The sequence below is a fragment of the Symphalangus syndactylus genome, chromosome 8 (assembly GCF_028878055.3).
Source record: "Symphalangus syndactylus isolate Jambi chromosome 8, NHGRI_mSymSyn1-v2.1_pri, whole genome shotgun sequence".
NCBI classification, from domain to species: Eukaryota; Metazoa; Chordata; class Mammalia; order Primates; family Hylobatidae; genus Symphalangus; species Symphalangus syndactylus.
In genome coordinates this window covers 94,011,044-94,034,492 of record NC_072430.2, presented here as the reverse complement: position 1 = coordinate 94,034,492, position 23,449 = coordinate 94,011,044, and the positions used below count along the sequence as shown (strand labels likewise).

The window sequence follows — 23,449 nt, the reverse complement described above, 5'->3', positions numbered from 1 at the left end:
TCCTAAAAATTCCTGGATGGCGGCAGATGTTGGGGGGAAAGTACATGATATTTCAAAACTTAGAGAGAAAAGTAGGATGGTATTTTTATGAAAGGCCTTGACCCAATGTTCAAAAATGTAACTGTAGTTAGACCTTGTTATTGCTCCAGTACATAGGAATTGTGTAAAGTGTTACAGCAGCTGTATTTGTTTAAATCGTGTGTACTGAAGATAAGAAAAAGATAGTAGTTATTTTTTCCTAAATGAAATAATTTTCTTCTCTTCCCCCTCCCCACCCCCAAATTCTTTTCTGATGTTACTGGCATTTGGGTCAAGGTTTTATTAAAAGCTGCATTTTATAACACTGACACACACAAAAAAAGTAGTTTTAAGCTTGTTTGCATAGTTCTTTTTCTCCATTAGAAATGGAATTCATTGCCTTAGGTCCTTTTAAATAGCGTATGATTATCATTGGGCTAGTTCTATGTTTGAAAACCAGTTTACTTATAACCTGTTATAAGTGCTATCTTCTGTTTGCAGTCAGGAAATGCAGAATTCAAAGTGATGTCCTAGCTTGTAAGCAAACTGAGATGCACTATCCCTTTTCTATTAAAAAGAAGTTTCAATAAACCAACTCTATTAAAGTGGGGTTTAATATTACACTTTCCTGTGTGTTTTATCTAATTATTTTGGTTGTTAATATGGTGATAATTGAAAATCAAGGTAAATTTTAAATATTAAGAATTCTGATTTATTGAGATTGAATTATGCCATCATGTTTATGAAAAATGAAGGTGGCACCATGGTGAGACCTCATGAGAAATATTTACTCAGCTGTAACAATTTTGATTTATTCTGTTTCCTGTGACCTCCTTCCCTCTTGTCTTGAACCACAGCAAAAAGATACTGCATCCCTCATTACTGTAATGATGAGGTTACTGAAGTTACATAAAACACATCTCAGTCCCTGTTTCTTGGAAAGGTATCTATTAAGTCCTGCTAGCTGACTGACAAAATGAAGCAGCTAGAATAAAGATAAGTGTGTTTCACATTTTGCACACAAATGCAGAATTTGTAACACCACATGACTTCATAGTTGTGATCTCAAAAAAGAAGGAATTTCTCCATTTTTTCTTCCAGTTAATGTAAGAATACTTTAAATCTCTAGGTATCTGAAGTGTTAGAGGTAAAGATGTAGTAATAATGTTGTATCCATTTAATATGTGTTTATTTTTTCATATATATTCAAAGGTGACCACTTGTTCACCTCAGTGACATAACAGTAAAGAAAAATCATTCATTAGAAAAAGGAAAAGTGGTCTTAACCTAACAAAGAAATCAGAAATGTTTCTTATTATTTTATGTTGAGCTGCATATTGGACTGTAACATTTTTCTACATGCAAAACACAGTGTCATGAAGATTCTTCATAATTGCAATATAGAGGAATTTAGTATCTCTTAAGTACTTTGTAAAGATTTGACATTCAACTATAGTATCCATATGTTAGTTAAATTTCCTTATGAGCCCCACGATGGAAAGACGTAAAGATGAATTTGAGAAAAATTGAAAGAAATTAGAGTATCAAGTTGTGTTAAATTGTTACATGTATCTTGCTTAAATTTCTGTTTATTAATTTATATCCACCCAATTACATAAAGCAAATTTGAAGGAAACAACTGAAGTTGTGAAATATTATCTGCGATAGGGCCGGGCGCGGTGGCTCACGCTTGTAATCCCAGCACTTTGGGAGGCCGAGGCGGGCGGATCACGAGGTCAGGAGATCGAGACCCCGGTGAAACCCCGTCTCTACTAAAAATACAAAAAATTAGCCGGGCGTGGTGGCGGGCACCTGTAGTCCCAGCTACTCAGAGAGGCTGAGGCAGGAGAATGGCGTGAACCCGGGAGGCGGAGCTTGCAGTGAGCCGAGATTGCGCCACTGCACTCCAGCCTGGGCGACAGAGCGAGACTCCGTCTCAAAAAAAAAAAAAAAAAAAAAAAAAAAAAGAAATATTATTTGCGATAATTGCTTTTTTTATTCTTGTGTTTTCTACTTAAACATGATGTCTATGTCATCAAGTATTATAGTCAGACTTTTTTCCTCAATTGTTAAAATTGGTAAATGAACTTTTTTAAAATAAAAAAATAGCTTCTCCAACTTTACAATGGAAATAGATCAATGAACCTGCTAAATCAATGTTAACATTACCAGTAACAAGAAAAATTGATATAATGGGCCTTCAAATATGATTCACTGAAAAAGACACAAGTGCATTTCTGTAGTATTGTTCCTGAATGTCCAATATCTGATACTAATCTGAAGGAAACACTAAACTCCAAATGAGGCACATTTTATAAAATAACAGGCCTATAACTCTTGAAAAATATTAAGGACCTGAAAGATAAATTAATTCTGAAAACAATTCCAGATTAAACAATACTAAAAAGACATGAAATCTAAATGTCACTTGATTGTACAATCATTCCTGAAACAGGAAAAAAAAATCTTTTATTTACTACAAAAGACATTAATGGGACAACTGGCAACATTTGAATGTCTAGAGCATTAAAAATACAACCTTCTGCAATGATGGCAGTGTTCTATATCTATGCTCTCCAATACAATAACCACTGGGCTGCTGAGTGCCTGAAATGAGAAACTGAATTTCTAATGTATTTAATTTAAATAGCCACATATGGCTAGTGGCTACCAGACTGAACAGCACAGGCTTATATACTAGACAATAGTACTCTATCAATGTTAATTTCCTGATTTGATGACTGTATTGAGATTACACGAGAGAATATCCTTATTTTTAGGGAAAAAACACTGAAGCATTTAGAGGTTTAGGAGCATCAAGTGTACAACTTAAAATCTTCAAAATGTTTCAGAGAAAAGAAAGAATGGTAAAGCAATGTTGTAAAACGTTAATATTTTGAGAATCTGGGTGAAGTGTATACAGAATTCTTCATACTATTTTTGTAAGTCTACCATTATTGCACATTAAAAGTTAAAAAGAACAGCTGCATAAAATCAGTATTATTCTTACTAAAACTTATTTGTACACTATTTCTCACTTAGTTCTTGAAATGTGAGTGTTCAACTGTTAATTCGATTTCATTTTTTAAAAAACTCCTCTATACTCTATAAACAAAATATTCACTCTCTGACCAAAAGTGTATAATATATTAAGCTATTCTAAACTTTTATAGTTAGCAGAGAAAGAAAGAGCATAGAACTGAGATTTCAGCCTAAGTAGTGAATATTAAAAGTACCAAAGGTATTTCAAAATTAAGTTCATTGCTGGGCATGGGGACTCATGCCTGTAATCCCAGTACTTTGGGAGGCTGAGGTGGGAGGATCACTTGAGGTCAGGAGTTCAAGACCAGCCTGAGCAACAGAGAGACAGAGATCTGTCTCTACAAAAAATAAAAAAAAAAATTAACCAGGCATGGTGGTGTGCATCTATAGCCCTAGCTACTTGGGAGGTTGAGGTAGGAGGATCACTTGAATCCAGGAGTTCGAGGCTGCAGTGAGCTATGATCACACCACTGGACTCCAGCCTGGGCAAAAGAGTTAGATCCTTGCTCTTAAAAGAACAATTAATTAGGCCGGGCGCAGTGGCTCATGCCTATAATCCCAGCACTTTCGGAGGCCAAGACGGGCACATCATGAGGTCAGGAAATCGAGACCATCCTGGCTAACACAGTGAAACCCCGTCTCTACTAAAAAATATACAAAAAATTAGCTGGGTGTGGTGGTGGGCGCCTGTAGCCCCAGCTACTCGGGAGGCTGAGGCAGGAGAATGGCATGAACCTGGGAGGCGGAGCTTGCAGTGAGCCGAGATCGCGCCACTGCAGTCCAGCCTGGGCGACAGAGCGAGACTCCATCTCAAAAAAAAAAAAAAGCCTAAAAATCATTGGGCATCTTTCTATCTCTGCAGAGATGGAACATATAGTGTCATTCCCACAGAGTAAAATGGAAAGCTCCATAAAAAGTGAGATTTAGTGGGTTCATCCTTGGAAAATAATCAAGAAAAAATGCCTATATCTCTTGCTTATATGTGATCAACCGAATGATAATGCAAAAGTTGAACAGAAAACTTAGAAACTAAAGTAAAAGTATCTAGATTAATTTCAAGTCAGATTTCTCTTTTTCAGTCTACTCAATCCAGTATAATTAGGTTTCCATCATTACATCATGAGACTATCCTCAGAAAGATATATAAATGTACTTTTCACTAAATCCAATGAATACTTTTTAGTCCTTAATCTCTTGATAATCTTTGATAATACAAACACCTTCCTTCATGAAATGGTCTTTTCTCCTGGCTTTAATAATGTATACTTTCTTGATTTTTCTCTCTCTACTCTGCTTCTAGTATCCTTGCATGCCCTCTTCCTTTAGTCATATCTTTATTGACATTTCTCAAAATTCTGTCCTAGACCATAATCTCTTCTCATCTTATACCCTAACTTTGGGTTAGGGGGTCTCATCTCACATTCCTGGCTTCAAAAAACATGTATTGCACATATGAAAGTGAACCCAAAGATCATCCTATCTGAAGCTGTTCCTGAGATTCATACCCACAAACAAACCTACGGACATGTCCAGTTGGATGTCTTTCAGGAACATCTAACTCAACATGTCAAAAACTAAACTTATTATCTCTAGTCCCTGTGGCTACTGCCTCCCCGAAAACCGCTCTTCCTCTTTTCATAAATGGCACTATCATTTGTATAAGACAAAAACCTGGGGATTATCTTTTTTTTCCTCATTCATCATTACCTCCATTTAATGAACTATTAAGTCTAGTATATTCTATTACTTAAATTGAGTAGATTCTTATTATTTGCATGAGTTATATTCTAAAAAGTTGCTATGAACACTGAATTAGTGAACACTAAACCACCGAGGATTACATTCCTGTGAGCCTCTGGTCACAGATTTTCAGCAATCAGTCAACACACAACATTGTTAGATGTTCCTAAAAGACATCCAGTTGGACATGTTCATAGGTCTGTTTGTGGGTACGAATGAATTTCAGGAACAGTTTAGGATAGGATAATCTTTGGGTTCACTTTCATATGTGCAATACGTGGTTTCTGAAGCCAGAAATGTGAGGCAAAACCCCCTCCCTCAAGGTTAATGAGTATAATGAGAAGAGATTATTGTCTAGGACAGAAAGTGTGTTTCTGTTTAAACACACCTTTCATTCACTAACATTGAGCTCATGGTTAACAGCAGTATAACTCATACCATAATGAAGCTTATTTTTATTTATTTATTTTTTTAGAGATGGAGTCTCACTCTGTCGCCCAGGCTGGAGTGCAGTGGTGCGATCTTGGCTCACTGCAACCTCCGCCTCCCGTGTTCTAGCAATTCTCCTGCCTCAGCCTCCCGAGTAGCTGGGACTATAGGCGTACACTGCCATACCTGGCTAATTTTTTGTATTTTTGGTAGAGACAAGGTTTCAACGTGTCATCCAGGCTGGTCTTGAACTCCTGAGCTCAGGCAATCCATCTGCCTCAGCCTCCCAAAGTGCTAAGACTACAGGCATGAGCCACCGCACCCAGCAGAAGCTTATTTTAACAAACATACTTGCCCCATAAAGTACATCATGGCCTTCTTGCACTGAGGAACACTATATAGACAGTACTTTAAAAATATGGTTAGGGCCAGGTTAAACAGTAAAATTACCAGTAAAAAGTGCAGATATGAGAAAAACATAGCAATAAGTAATAGGTGAAAAAGATACTTGTTTACAGTATAAGAACTAAAAGAAGGCAGGATGTCGATTTGTTCAACCTCAGCTGGGAACATGTACATTGGACAACACAAATTTTTCTGCTGCTCTGTGTATGTCCACAAATGACTACAAAAGTACAGCGAGTACTGATTTGGGGGTTACAAACAAATTTTAGTGAGTAGGCAAAATTGCAAATACAGAATTCACCAGCAGGGATCAACTGTATCTGCTGAATCTACCTACTTCTATCTATACCCATATCTAGTTTAGACAACTCATATTGGTTATGGATTAAGCTGATAGTTTTCGAACTGGTTTCCTTGTTTCTGGCTCTCCTTTGATGCATTCTGCAAGCAGTAGCCAGAATTGTTTTTCTTCTAAAATCTGAAACAACTCCTGTTTAAAATGTTTCAATGACCAGCCACAGCAAAAGCCAACACTTGAACAAAAGTTACAATGATACGATCCTTGTCTTTTCAGTCTCCTTTCTTGCTATTACCCTTTTATATACTGAGCTTCAGCCAAACAGAACTTCTTTAAGGTTTCTCTTATTATTGGGCCTTTGTATATGCGATTTCTTCTGCCAGTTTCATTGTTCCCTCTTCACCTGGCTAGCTCACACTAATCCTTCACATTTCTACTTTATTGTTACCTCTTCCAGAACCTTTCTGCTATGTGCTCATCCAGCACCCTATACTTCCCCTATTTTTCTTTATACTTCCCAATTCATTTTAAATTCTCTATTTAATGAATTGCTAGTTCCATGAGGACAGAGACAACTATCACCCTTTCCCCAGAGCCTAACCCAGTCAGTACTTTGCATATCCAGGTGTTCATAATATCTGTTTAATGTCAGGTGAACAAATCAATAGTTCTTCATTATGTGTGAGAAGGTGATATGTCTGCACACCTTCCTGACTGCCGGCTGATCATACTACACAAATTCTGATAATCTTACTCTTTTACTCAAACTAATTCTAGGTCTACTCTGTTCTCTGTTCTACACTGTGAAGTACTCCCTCTCTATTGAAACATTCTCATTAGCACATACACATGCTATTTATTGCCCATATTAAAAATAGGAAGGATGAATGGAACCCATCCATAATTCTCTACCTTTCTTCACTATCATTCATTTTTCTGCTCCTTTAAAAAAATCTTCTAAGGGATACCTATAGTTTATGCCTTTAATCCCTCACCTCCTAATCTCTACAAATCACCATGTTGGGGATCTTCATCACTTCAACGAAATTATTTCTGACAAATTCACTAATAACTTCATGTTGTCAAATCCAATGGTCACAGGTTTGTCTTCATCTTATTTGACCTCTCAGCAGCACTGTACACAGCTGACCATTTTATTCTTTCTGAAATAATTTCTTCTTTCAACTTCTATGACACAACATTTTCCTGACTTTTCTTTTCTTGTTAACTATTTCTTATCAGCTTTCTTTGCTTGTCTTCCTCTAACCACCTCTAAAACTAAAGTTCTAAGGCAAAGAGTACCAACAGAAAGTATGGTGGGGTTGCAAAACACATTTCACACAAAATACTAAATATAAAGCTTTCAGGCAAACACGGCAAATTGACCATATGCCTTTTTCTTCTCCTTGCAGAAATTCCACTGAAATGATAGTTAAGGAATCATAAAGGTATAATTCCACAAAGACAAACAAAAGAGAAAAAAAGGTCCATCAGTGGTTGAGAAAGTTCACATTTCCTGATGATATAAAGTAGATGGAGGTGTAGCAATTGACTTAGCACAACAGAAGAGGCCAGAATAAGTTACCCTGATGGGGAGATCCTGATGAGAAGAAAGACAATACACCCTGAAAATCCTAGAAAGCATTAACCCTTGAAGGCATCAAGTACCGGAAGGATGGGGTGAGTGGGCAGGCTGAGAACTGGGTTCCAAGATCTTTCCTCTTTCTACCACTCGGCCAGGTCATTATTCCTCCATTCCTTCTTTCTCCTGTAGTACGCTAGAAATTTGTGGGCTGGAGAATTTGAACAAAAAAGGTTTCAGACAGTGTGACACAAGACATAGAAGAAAGTGGGACTGAACTGTTGCCTTGAAAACAGGAATTAGGCCGGGCGCGGTGGCTCACGCCTGTAATCCCAGCACTTTGGGAGGCCGAGACGGGCGGATCACGAGGTCAGAAGATCGAGACTATCCTGGCTAACACGGTGAAACCCCGTCTCTACTAAAAATACAAAAAAATTAGCCGGGCGCGGTGGCAGGCGCCTGTAGTCCCAGCTACTCGGGAGGCTGAGGCAGGAGAATGGCGTGAACCCGGGAGGCGTAGCTTGCAGTGAGCCGAGTTCGCGCCACTGCACTCCAGCCTGGGCGACAGAGTGAGACTCCATCTCAAAAAAAAAAAAGAAAACAGGAATTAAGCAGAAATGTATAAATTGAACAGTGGTACCCTCAGGCCTTGGGGCAGGATTGCTTCTTATCCATTAAGATCTCTATTCATCTCTCTTTCTTTAGGAATAGAACACTACATTTTAGCTAGGCATATCCATCCAGATAAAAACTGCACTTCTTAGCCTTGCTTGCTGCTGGGTGTGAGCAGAATGGTGTACAACTTCTATTTGTCCCTTAAAGGAAAACAACATAATGCTCTCTCCTTTCTTCTTCTGCCTACTGGTGGGAACGTAAATGTGATGGCAGGATCTAGGACAGCCATCCTAGACCATGAGATGGAAGTTACATATTGAGAATGATAGTGCAAGAAAAGAGTAGAAGCCCAGGAATCTGACATCTTCAAACTGCCATATTGGTCCTATATTGATGACTCCATGAGAGAAGAATACATTTATATTTTTTATGTTATAGTAAACAAATCTAATATAAAATACAATACTGGAAGTGGGGTGTTACTAGAACCAAACTGAGAATATGCGGTTGACCAGCAATGGTGAGGGCATAGAAATGGCAGACTGGAAAGTAAATTATCCTGATTAAGCCACAGCAAATCTGGCACAACTGTATCCTACAATAACATGGAAGATAGACTATTGTAGGTGTAGTGAAATTTGTTGGAAAAACTCAGAATGTTGGTGTGTGTAGGCTGCTACTTGCCACTTTGTATCAAAGCCCTGAAAAGGAGGGAGGGAGAAAAAGGAAGAAGGAAGGCAGATAGAGGAAGAGGATGGAGGAGGGGCAAGATGAAGGGATAAGGAACGTACACAAGCAGGCTCACACTCAGGCTAGAGATGACTCTACAGGGACAACATAAAGTGAAGCTTTCTCCAGCAGCTTTTTAAAAAGTGATGTTGCAGCCATAAAAAGGAATGAGATCATGTCCTATACAGGGGCATGGATGAAGCTGGAAGCCATCATCCTCAGCAAACAACACAGGAACAGAAAACCAAACACCCCATGTTCTTACTCATAAGTGGGAGCTGAACATTGAGAACACATGGACACATAAAGGAGAACATCACACACCAGGGTCTGTTGGGGAGTGGGGGTAATGGGAGGGAACTTAGAGGATGGGTCAATAGGTGCAGTAAACCACCATGGCACTCCTATACCTATGTAACAAACCTGCACGTTCTGCACATGTATCTTGTTTTTTTTTTTTAGAAGAAAAAAGGATGTAAAAATTCACATAAAATTAACCATTAACTATTTAAAAGTACACAATTAATTAACATTTGGTACATTCACTATACTGTTGTGCCACTATCGCTTTTAGTTCCAAGACATTTTTAATGCTCAAAAGGAAACCCCACACCTATTAAGCAGTCATTCTCCATCTATCCCTTCCCCGAGCCACTGGCAACTACTGGTCTGCTTTCTGTCTTTATGGGTTTGCCTATTTTGGACGTTTCATATACAGCAGTCCCCCCTGTCCACAGAGGATATGTCCCAGGACCCTCAGTGGATGCCTAAAACTGCAGATGGTACCAAACCCTACGTATAGTCTTTCGAGATTTTATCACACTATTCAGAATGTGCCAAAATTTAAAACTTACGAATTATTTCTAGAATTTTCTATTTAATATTTTTGGACCATGGTTAACTAGAGGTAACTAACACCATGGAAAGTAAAACTGTGGATAAGGGGGGACTATGGTAAATGGAATCATACCAGTTGTGATATTTATACCTGGGTTCTTTCACTTAACATAATATTTTTCAGGTTTATCCACACTATACTATGTGCCAGTACTTCATTCTTTTGTATGGCTGAATAATATTCCATTTTATAGATATACCACATTTGTGGACAACACATCTATTGATAGAAATTTAGGTTATCACTTTTTGGCTATTGTGAATAGTGCTGCTATGAATATTTGTGTACAACTATATATTTGACTACCATTTTCAATTCTTTGGGGTATATGCTAGAGATTTGAATGGTTGGGTTATATGGTAATTATGTTTAACTCTTTAACTCAAGACTGTATTTCCTATAACAGCTGTACCATTTACATCCCCACCAGTAATGTGAGTGTTACAATTTCTCCACATTCTCACCAACACTTATTTTCTCATTTTTAAAAATTATACTCATACTAGTGAGTGTGAAGTGATATCTAGTCAATATAATTGAGTCTATGGGGTTTTTACTGGATGTTGAGAATCATACCCTTCAGGAATGACAGGTAAATCAAGCCATTCTCAGATGAAGGAAAAGAGAGTGTGGTACTAGGAGGCCCACTGTATAATAGCTAAAGTTCTGTAACCAGAAAGAACAATTAAAGAAGAAACCTTGGAATATCAGGAAGAAAGAAATACGATAAGTAAAAAACATAGATAAATACTATATATTCTATCTCTCCTCTTGTGTTTTGTAAGTTATGTTTAATGGATGAAACAACAAGTATAATATTGTCTATTATCTATATAATATTGCCTCCTGGGGCTCTAAGCATATGTAGAACAAATACCTAAGACAATTATAAATAGGAGAGGGTAAAAAAAACATAAAGGGAGGTAAGGTTTCTACACTTTACTAAAACTAGTAAAATGACAACACTAGTAGACAATGATAAGTTTTATATATATATATATATATATATATATATAATGTAATACATACAGCAACCTCTAAAAAACTATACAAAGAGATATTTAAAAACACTAAAGATAAGTCAAAATGGAATTCTAAAAAATTTTGACATGACCCATAGGAAAGCAGAAAAAATAAAACAGATGAATAAAAAACAGCAGAAACAGAAAAAATCTAAAATGACAGGCTAAAGTCCATAATTACATTAAATGTAAATGGTCCTACTCCATCAATTAAAAAACACAAATTGGCAGAGTGGATTCATCAACCTTTCTAATGAAGGCAGCTGCAAAAGTAGTAGAAAGTAAAAGAACAAGAACAATAACTTCTTAAGATAAACCTAATGGTATTGATATTGAAATAGAAACTGAAGCTAACTTGGATACAAGAAAAAGGTCTCACAAGAATCTTATCTAAGTTGAAATATGGAACCCAGCAACAAGACCTTAATAAGAAAGAAAGAAAAGTAGGAACTCTTCAAAGTGCAAAAAAGAAAAAAGAAAGCAGAAGAGCCACTGAAAGCAGAATACCTGTTTCAAAGAGTCAACCAGTAATTCCTGAAAAACATTGAGCTAGAAAAAAACAGACATGGTTTTGGGAAGAAGACAAGAATTTGTGATCGGCATGAGGAAATATGGAGAGGGAAACTGATCTAAAATACTATTGCATTATAAATTCAACAACCAGACAAGTGTCATTTAAAAGATGGAGGACCATGAAGAAACCAAAACTGATTTGCTCAGACAGCGAAGACTGTGTTTGTAAAAGCTTGATGAAAGGACAGTTAAGTATTTTGATCACTGCATTTTGTTTGAAACTTGCATCATTGATGTATTTTAAAACTTTTGTTTAAAGCATTACAGTATTTTTCTGTGACCATCAATTAATATGAGGGTTTGTGCTATAAGAGTTAAAGTGTATGTTATCATTATATTCTTTAATAACTTTATTTTGATAAAATGTAAATTTGTTGAACCCTGCCACATTTAGTATCCCCACCCCCAAATCCTGTTCCAATGAAAGAATTAAAAGCTCATATGAAACAAAAAATCAATCATGAACTGAAGAGTAAAATGGAAAACTATAAATTATACTGTGAATGAAACCAGATTTTACTGTTTTGGAAATAACTCAGATGTCCTTCAGTGGATAAATGACTAAACAAACTATGGTACATCCATACCAAGGAATATTACCCAGGAGTAAAAAAGAATGAACTACTGATACATTTAACAACCTGGATGACAATTCAGAGAATTAAAATGAGTTTAAAAGAAACCAATCATAGAAGTTTACATTCTGTATGATTCCATATTATGTAACATTCTTGAAATGACAAAATTATAGAAATCTAGTACAGGTATATGAAAATTATGTAAGTATAGGCTGGGCACAGTGGCTTACACCTGTAATCCCAGCACTTTGGGAGGCCGAGGCGGGCGATCATTTGCAGCCAGGAGCTAGCTCCAGACCAGCCTGGCCAACATAGTGAAACCCCATCTCTACTAAAAATACAAAAATTAGCTGGGCATGGTGGTGCATGTCTGTAATCTGAGCTACTCAGGAGGCTGAGGCATGAGAATCGCTTGAACCTGGGAGGTGGAGGTTGCAGTGAGCTGAGATCCTGCCATTGCACTCCAGCCTGGGCTACAGCTCTGTCTCCAAAACAAAACAAAAAACAAACAAACAAAAAAGAATAAAAAGAAAAAGAAAGAAAATTATAGAAAATTATAGAAGTATAGTGTATGAGGGATCAATGAAAATGTTCTGTGTCTTTTGTATATTAACATTAATGTCCTGGCTATGATATTGTACTATAGTTTTGCAATATGTTACCATTGAGGAGAACTGGGTGAAAAGTACATAAAATCTCTATTACTTATGGTTGCATGTAAATCTACAAATATCCCAAAGTAAAAAGTTTTATTTTTAAAAGACTTCAAAAATGTAAAACAAAAAAGCCAAATAATTATATCTGCCTGGAAAAGCTCTATGCTACACACTATAAAGTGATAGCTTAACTGTTTATCTTATATTCTATGTGTTAGGTAACTGGTTTTAATGGAAACACTAATAAAAATTTAAACAAAATGATAATGCTGACTAAGTACAGAATAGCTAACAAATTGAGCAAAAATATATTTTTCATTTTAAAATCTGTTATAAACATGACATTTCATCTTATTGCATGCAAAGATACATCGATTCTTATATTTTAGGCAGCTTGCAACCAAGAACATTGTGCTCCTTAAGAATTACCTTATAATGGATTTCTAATATATATTAAATTTCCCCCGGCAATACCTCATGACATTGCTGATCCTAGTTAATCTTATAAGCATTCTCATCAGTGTCAAGGGAAACTATATTTAAGTAACCATCTGGTGAAATTTGAAGTCTTTAAACCCTCTAAAAAATGATTAGTTGTACACTTTAAATTTCAAATTTTTTTCTTTTGAGAAAAAAAAATCAAATTGACACAAACATCATTTGCTAGCTGGGATCCTGGTCAATTTACTTAATATCTCTAGGTTCCAGTTTTTTCATATATAAAATGGGGTTACATCCTATGACAAATGATATAACAAACTAAGAATAGAGAAGTAGCTAGTAATGACTACCCTGACAGAGGAATGTCATTTAAAAGTTTTGATAATAACTGATATTGCCTGGTTAATGCATAAATAATGTAACATAGGTAAAAACTACATCATGCTGCTCTTTTAAAACTCTTGAAGCAAAGAAACAAAGGTTATTTTTAGGAAGAGGAACAAATAAATTGCTGGAGTTGTCTGAGCAAGTAGTACAATGAGAGTAAAATCATAAAGGGAGTTAAAAAAAAAACAGTTCTAGTGTAGACCGTGAACTACCAACACAGTAATTGTGTGAGGAGATACCAAGAAGTGAAGCTCTCTCTCTTTCCATGCATGTTTTAATTATGTTTTCTTTTTAGGCAAGTTGACTAAACGATTTAATAATCACATTGCAGTGAACAATGTGGCTTTAAAAAAGAACAGTCAAAATTTACCTCGCACATAATTTCCCCTCAGTATAATGTTGATATTAAATGCCAAGGGCAGGCAAAACGTAAAGTTGTTAAGAACAAGAGGCTTGAGAGTGAAAATGCCTGGGTTTAAATCCAGGCTCTATTACTTCCTAGCTGTAAGACTTTGGTCAATTTACTTCATGTCTCTAAGCTTCAATTTTCTCATCTATAAAATGGGGCAAGAGTATTATAATAAAGTGCTTCACACAATACCTTTCATATACTAAGAGTACAATAAATGTTAGATATTAATAACAATCTTAGCTAATAGAACTGTTCCTCAAGCTTAAGAATACATATAATTAATGAAGCAACATTTTAAATATCTTCTCTGACAAGGTAAATATAGGAATTAAAACATAACCAAACTGCAAAAGGGCTATTATAACTGAAATAACTTGCATACTCATCATTCTAAGAAAGTATTATACACTCTGGTTCATAAATGTCTGATGAAAGAGCCATAATATCCTATTTAGCTTACTGCTGGCAGTTTTAAACAAAATTGTTATATTCAATAATCATCTTCATATTCATGAACAAGTCAAGAAAAATAAACAAATAAAATTTTTAAATTGTTTATCCTACCAAGAACATTCATCAATTCATAGAAACATTTAATATGAATTTTAAGAACATGAATTTGTCTCTGTAGTATTCAAATAACTTGTCTTCAGAAATCAATTTGTAATAAATAAACTACATTATGAAACACTTTAAGATTAGAAACTAGATCTCTAAATATTAAAGCATTTGGGCTTGGGAAGGAGAAATTAACTAAGAAATTCTATAATTGTAAGTAACAGCTGCACAGTCAATATTTAATCACTATATTGTGAGACAGTTCAGTAGTGGAAGACAGGATTAACATATTGCTTTAAAACATTCCATTACTTTCTGCATCTGTTTACTGATAATAAAAGACACAGCTGTTCTAAACGAAACACACTAACAGGTGTAAAGTGCCAATTTGGCATTTTACATAAAAGTTACTCCTCATTTCCGTATGGAATATTCTAAAGCATAGTCTAAGCATAGCTACCAATAACTTAAAGGGCTTTTTTCATACTAATTTGGATTATTCTAGTCATTAAGGAAAAGATGTGCTTCATTCTCCATGAATTCAAGATTATTTTTAAACAGTACACATCCTGAACTAATTATAATTACCCCAGATGTTTTCCATAAAAATGGTCACACATTTGAACAGGGTTTCTTTAGCAACTGTTCTATATCAAATTTACTGCAAAGAGCATCAAAATTATGAGGTAACACTGTATCAAATTCACTATGTTTAAGCTACAAATGATAACGAAGTTTGAGCTTACAATTTATTTTCATCAGTGCTCCAGCTAACCTATAGCCACATGTATTTAATCCAAGAGAACCATGAGGAAAGCCAATATTTTAATAATAAATGATCAGTAATCACTTCCCTACACCATGACAAAGTAATCAAAATTGGCAAATACAATAAATGTAACTTATATAGTTTTAGGAGGGCTTTTGTTTACTTTTTAAAAGAAAATATATTAAAGTGTTTTGGGCAAAAGAACTATTCTAGTAATTTTAAAAATATGGAAAAATTTTAATCTATAAATTACAGAAGTGACAGTGAAAAATAATTACAAAACCAATATTGGTGAAAACATTAAAGAATTGATGAGAAAGAACAGTGTGAAATATTTTAATTTGGCCATTATATTTACTTTTAATTATAGAACTTGGAGAGGAAAAGTTAAGGGAGAATATCAAAGGAGTCAAAGGTGTTCCAGTTGCTTTCTTTTCTTTTATTAAAGACATTTGTCAAATTAGGTTTAGAAAAAGAAGTTCATTAACATGTACATTTAAATCATCCTTGAGACGATATCTGCATTTTAATATATACATGAGGAAAAACATGTAAAGTGTAATATATACATTTGCTTATTCAAGACGAACAAAGCATCAGATCTTCTCCCAGTAGATCCTTTTCCTCTTTAGCTCATTTATAGATGATTTTAAATTAAAATAAAATACTCTACAGCTTTGCAGTACAGTGTCCTCAGCCAAGCCATTATGTTACAACAGTTTTTCTGGTCCTTTTGGAAATCAACTATGACAAATGAAAATTCTTAGTTTGCTGCTTAGGTTTTGAAAAGAAACATAGGAAGTAACTTTTCACGTCAAAAGAATCAAGAAAAACACTAATTTTACTGCAAAATTTAATAAAGCTTAACTCTGCCTAACATGCAGTAAAATGTTGACATGTTAACAATGACATGTTACCATGACCTATGTGACTGACTGATTCATAAATTAATCAAAAGTATAGAGACAATAATAAATCACATGATACATCAATTTGAGTTGTTTATATAAACAAAAGTCCTTGGCCTTCATAAATTACTATATGTGACCATTTGTCCAAACTATCTTTTTGTCGTTATTGTTGTTGTTGAGACAAGAGTTTTGCTCTGTTGCCTGGGCTGGAGTGCAGTGTTGTGATCTTGGCTCCCTGCAGCCTCTGCCTCTCAGGTTCAAGCAATTCTCCAGCCTCAGCCACCAGAGTAGCTGGGATTATAGGTGTGAGCCACTATGCCCAGCTAATTTTTGTATTTTTAGTAGAGAAAGGGTTTCGTCATGTTGGCCAGGCTGGTCTCGAACTCCTGGCCTCAAGTGATCCACCCACCTCGGCCTCCCAAAGTGCTGGGATTATAGGTGTGAGCCATTGCACCCAGCCATATCCAAGCTATCTTAATATTTATCATATTTAATTATAACAGCATAAGTTAGAATGTTTATCAGGAAAAAACTGAATTGGTTCTATGAAAAACAAAAACAACTGAAAAAAAATAATAATAAGGTTTATTATATGTAATTATGTACATGCTGTGGTATACCAACTTACAAAAATACAATGTACATTCTAAGCTCCCTTAACATGCAAAATTTTATTAAATTGTTCAATTGTTGATATAACTGGATATACATCTATATTAAAGTAACTATATATTTATTTTCTATTCTAATGTTCATAAGGAAGGGTAAATCAACCAGTTTGTATTATTAAAAGAAACAATTGAGATAACTATAGAAAAAAAAAACTAGGAGTAGAAAAAAACAAATAGAGCTAAGAAATATTTAAAAATTAAAATTTTTAAACAATGTTTGCTAAAGCAATTAATCCAAGTAAGTCAGAGAAAATAAGGCAAAATGGTAACCAAGGGATAAAATGAATTGTCACTAAAGACAGTAAGAATGACTGCTTAATGTTTTTTAAAAAAATCAGCCTTTAAAGAAACTACAGGATAGATGTTTCTAATAACCAAAAACTTTCCTTTCCTGAATTTTTCTAATTCATATTGTATGCAATAAATTTAGTTAAATTTCTAGAGTAAACTATAAATTTGGTCAAATTTCTATATTAAACATTTGACTGTTTTTCTACCACACATAAATATGATCAGAATCATGAGATAAATACTGGCATAGTGTTTGACATTATAGAGTACTTGAATAGCTACTACAAACCACTTAACAATCAAATAATAAATTACAGCTGTGGCTTGAAAAATTTTAGGAAAGTAAGAGATCAGTAAAATCTAGAAATCCCCTTCAAAATTCAGTAATCTTAATGCATGTACCTCCACTTCAGTTTCAAAAACTGACATACATCCTCCAAAATTAGTAACAAATACATAATTATAACCATATGTTCAAATGGGTCCTAATAAAATGGTACGAAGAGTAACACATCTCAGCTTTCTGTGTCCCATAAAACTTCAAAAATCCCAAAGTGTTACTTGTAATTCTTACAACCAAGATGTGGTTATCTATATGGTAAATTCTGAAGACACCAAGTAATACGCCTAAGTAGTCTTCTTTCCTTCCACCTTCTAATATGCAACATTTCCTCAGATGGAGTAAAATTCTTCCTCATGTACATTTTCTAGTTTCTAACAATTCAAATAAACTTTTTATCAATATGTAAATCCATAGAAAGAAATAACACATAGGGAATTTCCTTTAGAGAAGTATGTTAAAAGCTTAACTTAAATCCATAGAATAAACTATGCCTCTCCTTTAAATGTGAACAGTGCTTAAAAAGAAAATAGATACTGTGGTTTGGCTTATGTCAAATAACATCAAATCTCTAGTACAAGTAATAAGTTACAAAATAGTCCTTATAAACACCCTCCAAAAAATTTACATATGCTACATATCTCCTTGTTTTATATCCTAAGAGTTGTGTCGCATTCATTGAGAATTTAAGTAAGTGACTTATATTGCACCATATTAGCAATTTAAGTTGATTCTAGTTTTAAATACTGATTATCAGCAAAAAAATATGGTTATGCTTTGTCTCTTACAATTAGAGATGGCGGTGGGGGGAGAGAGAGAGAAAGAAAGAAGAGAAAAAGAGAATATATCTTAAAATCTTTTTTTTCTGTCTTTGAACACATTCCAAATTCTTATGATACTACAATTGATTAGGAAAGTATAGTTTTGCATGAAGCTGTTGGTTTATAGTAGTTTGGCCTGACCATATTCACTCTCAGGAAAGTATTTGGGTAAGGGCAACAATACTGCTATCTGTGAATCAAGATTTTTGTGATACTGTGAAGCCAAAACAACAAACTACAATAAAGTAATACACTGTACCCAACGCTGATATAAGGCTGCAACCGTTATCCTTAATGCCTATCCTAAAACCACGCATCCTATTCTACAAGATTTTCTTTATAAAAAGTAGGTGTTATAAATTATCATGACTTTTATGCAAATATGGCTTTTAATGTTTGTTCTAAAGTAATTTAACTCTTTCACTTGTAGTTGTACATTTGTTTATTTAGTAATTTCATAATACAAAGGTAAATGTCGCCCCATCAATTTCAAATGATAAATTACTGAATGAAATTAAGCTAAATTCAGAATATATCTAATAACACAAGACCTTATACATAGGAAGCCTATCCAAGCACAAATTAAAGCAAAGCATGTTTCTTTATTATAGACATGTGACCTGTGTTACAGAAATCAGTTTTATACTTGAAAAAACACCTTGGCACATAATTATCACTATCGAAACTAGTAGTTATTCATCATCAAAGTGGATGATACATACAAGAAACATACAAATGACCATTAATAAAATAATTATTCAAATTTTTTGTACAGTAAAATTACAGCTTACCATATCAGTGTTGACTTATTTGCCTAATAAAATTAAGAAATCTTAAAAGACAAAAATATTGAAAGTAACTATAATTACAGTAACTTGTAAATGGATTCATGATATAAAAAGGTATAAACTATGACATCAAAAACATAAAATGTAGAGGTGAAGAAGTAAAAGCATAGTGTTTTTGTAGGCAATGAAAGTTATCAGCTTAAAATGGACTATTAGAAATATAACATGCTTCATTTAAGCCTCATTGTAACCACAAAGCAAAAACCTACAATAGATACCAAAAAGATAAAGAAAAAACAAATCAAAGCAAACCACTACAGAAAATTAACAAATCACAAAGACAGCAAGAGAAGACAGAAAGAAACAAAGCATCTACAAAACAGCCAGAAAACAATTAACATGATAAACAATAAGTCTTTATCAATAATTACCTTGAATGTAAATAAATTAGATTATCCAATCAAAAGATACAGAGTGACTGAATTTTTTATTAAAACAAGACCCAACCATAACAGCTGCCTACAAGAGACTTGCTCTAGCTTTGAGAACACACAGACTAAAAGCAAAGGGATAAAAAAAATACATTATATGCAAATGGTAACCAAAAGAAAGTAGTGTGACTATTCTACTATCAGACAAAATAGACTTGAAATAAAAAGATTGCAAAAAGAGACAAAGAAGATAATTATATAATGATAAAGGGGTCAAGTCATCAAGATACTACAACAACTGTAAATACATATGCACCCAACACTGGAGCATGTAAATACATAAAGCAACTATTAATAGATCTGAAGGGAGAGATAGACAGCAATACAATAATGGTGAGAGACTTCAATACCTCACTTTTAAGAATAGATAGGTCATCCAGACAGAAAATGAATAAAGAAACAGTGGACTTGGACTACACTGTAGACCAAGTGGACCTAAGGGACATACACAGAACATTCCATCTAATAGTAACACAATACACGTTATTCCAAAGTACACATGGAATATTCTTTAGGACAGAGCGTATGCTAGGCCACAACACAAGTTTTATCAATTGAAGGAAATTTAAAATCATATCAAATATATTTACCAACCACAATTGTATGAAACTAGAAATCAATAACAGGACAAATATTTTTAAATCCCCAAATATGTAGACATTAAACTACATGCTCCTGAACAACCAATGAGTCAAAGAAATCAAAAGGAAATCAGAAAGTATCTTAAGATAAATAAAAATGAAAACACGCTATGTCAAAACTTATTCGATGCAGCAATGGTAGTCTTAAGAAGTAAGTATATAGGGCTGGGCACAGTGGCTCACGCCTGTTATCCCAGCACTGTGGGAGGCCAAGGTGGGCAGATCACTTGAGGCCAGGAGTTCAAGACCAGCCTGGCCAATGTGATGAAACCCCATCTCTACTAAAAGTACAAAAAGAATTAGCCAGGTGTGGTGGCACGTGCCTGTAATCCCAGCTACTTGGGAGGCTGAGGCAGGAGAATCACTTGAATCTGGGAGGCAGAGGTTGCAGTGAGCCGAGATCATGCCACTGCACTCCAGCCTAAGCGACAGAGTGAAACTCTGTCAAAAAAAAAAAAAAAAGAAGTATATAGTAATAAACATCTACATGAAGAAAATAGAAAGATCTGAAATAAACAACCTAATTTTACACCTTAAGGTACTAGAAGAGGAAAAACAAACTAAGCCTAAAGTTAGCAGAAGGAAGGAAATGATAAAGATTAGAGCAGAAGTAAATGAAATGGAAGCTAGAAAGACAATGGAAAGGATCATCAAAACTAAGAACGATTTTTTTGACAAAAAAAGCAAAATTGGCAAACCTTTAGACTCAGAAAAAAGAAAAACTCAGATAAAATCAGAAATTAAAGATGAGAAATTACAGCTGATGCCACAGAAATACAAAGGATCCTAAGAGAATACTATGAACAATTGTATTCCAATAAGTTGGATAACTCAGAAGTAATGGGTAAATTCCCAGAGAATAATTGTAATGTATTAAAGTTTTAGGTTTTATATATATATGATATTTGCTTAATATAATGAAAATTTTAAATTAAAACTATCTACAATTCTACTACTCAGAGAAAATCACTATTGTTCAACAAATAATTATTGACTGCCTACTACATGCCCTGCTCTGTTGAGGTTTCTGGGGATTCAGCAATAACTAAAAAAAAATTATCATCATAAAGTTTAGTTTCTAGTGAGTAGAGACAAACCATTAAACATACAGTAGGTGTGTGCTAAAAATAAAATAATGTAGATTATATAGTATAGAATGATGCATTTTTTTACAGAAGGATAGATTTTATAGCATTTATAGATTTTTCTGATAAGATGATATTCAAGCAGAAACTTCAAGTAAGTGAGTCAACAAGTACTGCAGGTATCCTGCAGAAGAGCATTCTAGAAGGAATAGCAACTGGAAAAGAAAAGAACGTGCTTGACACTTTGAAGGAATAGCCAAGGAGCCAGTGTGGCTAGAGAAATGAAACATGGGATCAGAGGTAGAGGATTAAAATCGGGGAGAAAATAAAAGTTGGGGAGTGGGACCCATATATATGTAAGACTTTGTAGGCCATGGCAAGGACTATGGATTTCACTGTGACAAAGTCACTGGAAGGTCTATGCAGAGAAATGACTTAAAATGATTTCTGTAGTTCAAGGATTCGTCTGGCTGCTGTGTGAAGAATGGACTAGAAGGAAGCAAAAGTGGAATTAAGGGGTCAGTTAGGAAGCTATTTTAATAACCTAGGTGAGAGATGAGGGCAACTCTTAAGACTTATGTAATTCCCTCCAGTCTTTTTGCCTGTGCATTTGAGCATGTGTATAATTAACATAATTGGGATTTTAAAATATGTACAGCTTAGTATCCTGCTATCTTCACATGAAATTGAAATTTCTCATGTAATTTAAAATTCTCATAGAGGTAGCAATTATGTATCAGGCAAATATTTTTCTTGGTTTCTGTTATGCTTGTAAATTTATTTAAGTGTTACATGATACATAAAAACTTTAAACCAAAAAGTTAGACATATTATAACACATTATAACATATAACATATTATAACAACTGAAATGTTCAAAAATAAGGGAATATTTAAATAAATAGTTGTATATCTATATGTTGGAATACTATGCAGCTAATTAAAATAACAAGAAATTATTTTTAAAACAGGGTAATGCTTATACAATGGAATACAAAAAGAACGAGACTGTTCACACAGTCTCGTTCTTTTTGAGCGTAAATTCTAGAGAGTGTAAATTCTAGAGTGTAAACTGAGTAAATTCTAGAGAGAAATTCTCAAGCTTTCTTTTGCCCACACAGGTAAATCTGAAAGCTTCCTACTTTCTGGAAGAAAGAACATAACTCTTCCCAGTCATGTAAAACATGTCAAAAAGACTAGAAGAAAATATCTAAAAATACTATTTCCAGGGGGTGAGATTATAGCTATTTTCATTTTCTCCTTTTATATTCTGTATTCTTCAAATGTTCTACAGTGAACTGGAATTAATGTTATAATTTAAAAATAATTTTGTATTTGTAAAAGTTAAGGAACTTGCAGAATTGAGATATAGGCTCAAATGCCTGACATGTCACTAACGCAGAATTGAGATATAGGCTCAAATGCCTGACATGTCACTAACCAGCTCTTTCTTAGCCTAATTTCTCTATTAAATATCAGTTTATTCCCTTCTAAAAGAAGGATAATTGTCCTCACATTATGACTTAAGATTAGAAGTAGGAGGGTACTCAGCATAGTTCCTGACATATTAAATGCTTGATAAATCTGTTTAAATGAATGTGAAAATCTGACAGTCTAAATTCATATTTTAAGTAAAATGCAAAGTCTACCATGAATACCCGATTCAAAAGGATATGAAAACTGTGCCATTCACTCTTTCACCCTGTTTACTCCAGTTCAAATTAGAGGAAAATGTACCATTCTAAAATTAATGTAAAAGGCAAACCAAATTGCTACCTTCCTGCCTTGGGGTATCTTCTTGCCTAAAGACTTCCCTAAGACGGAAAGAAAATTTCAAATTGCACTGTAAAAATTATCTTCCTAAAACTGAGTGTAAATTCTAGAGAGAAATTCCCAAGCTTTCTTTTGCCCAAATAGGAACATATGAAATCTTCGTACTGCTAATGAGAGCTTGGAAATTCATATGCAGTACTGCCTCAAACAGATAACTAAAAACTGACTATAGATTGGGGAGGAAGCATTTTTTAACATACTAAATAAAACTTCAATACTGGTAATGAATTCAAGGTAATCTACAGACTGCAGACCTTGAAAACAAAAGGATAAAATTTCCTTTCACTATAAGAATCTAAAACTACCTTATCTGCTGCAGACTTTTCCTGTGACTATGAGATTCAGACTTCAATGTGTGTGGCAGGTAGGGAAATTACGAATATCGAGCTTGTCCCAACTACATACTTCTTGTTACATCCTTTATT

General features: G+C 34.4%; 1 pseudogene; it reads left to right on the top strand.

The window, feature by feature from the left end:
- Window positions 1–16: 16 nt before the first annotated feature.
- Window positions 17–13,892, top strand: LOC129488794 (telomeric repeat-binding factor 1-like; annotated as a pseudogene).
- Window positions 13,893–23,449: the final 9,557 nt, after the last annotated feature.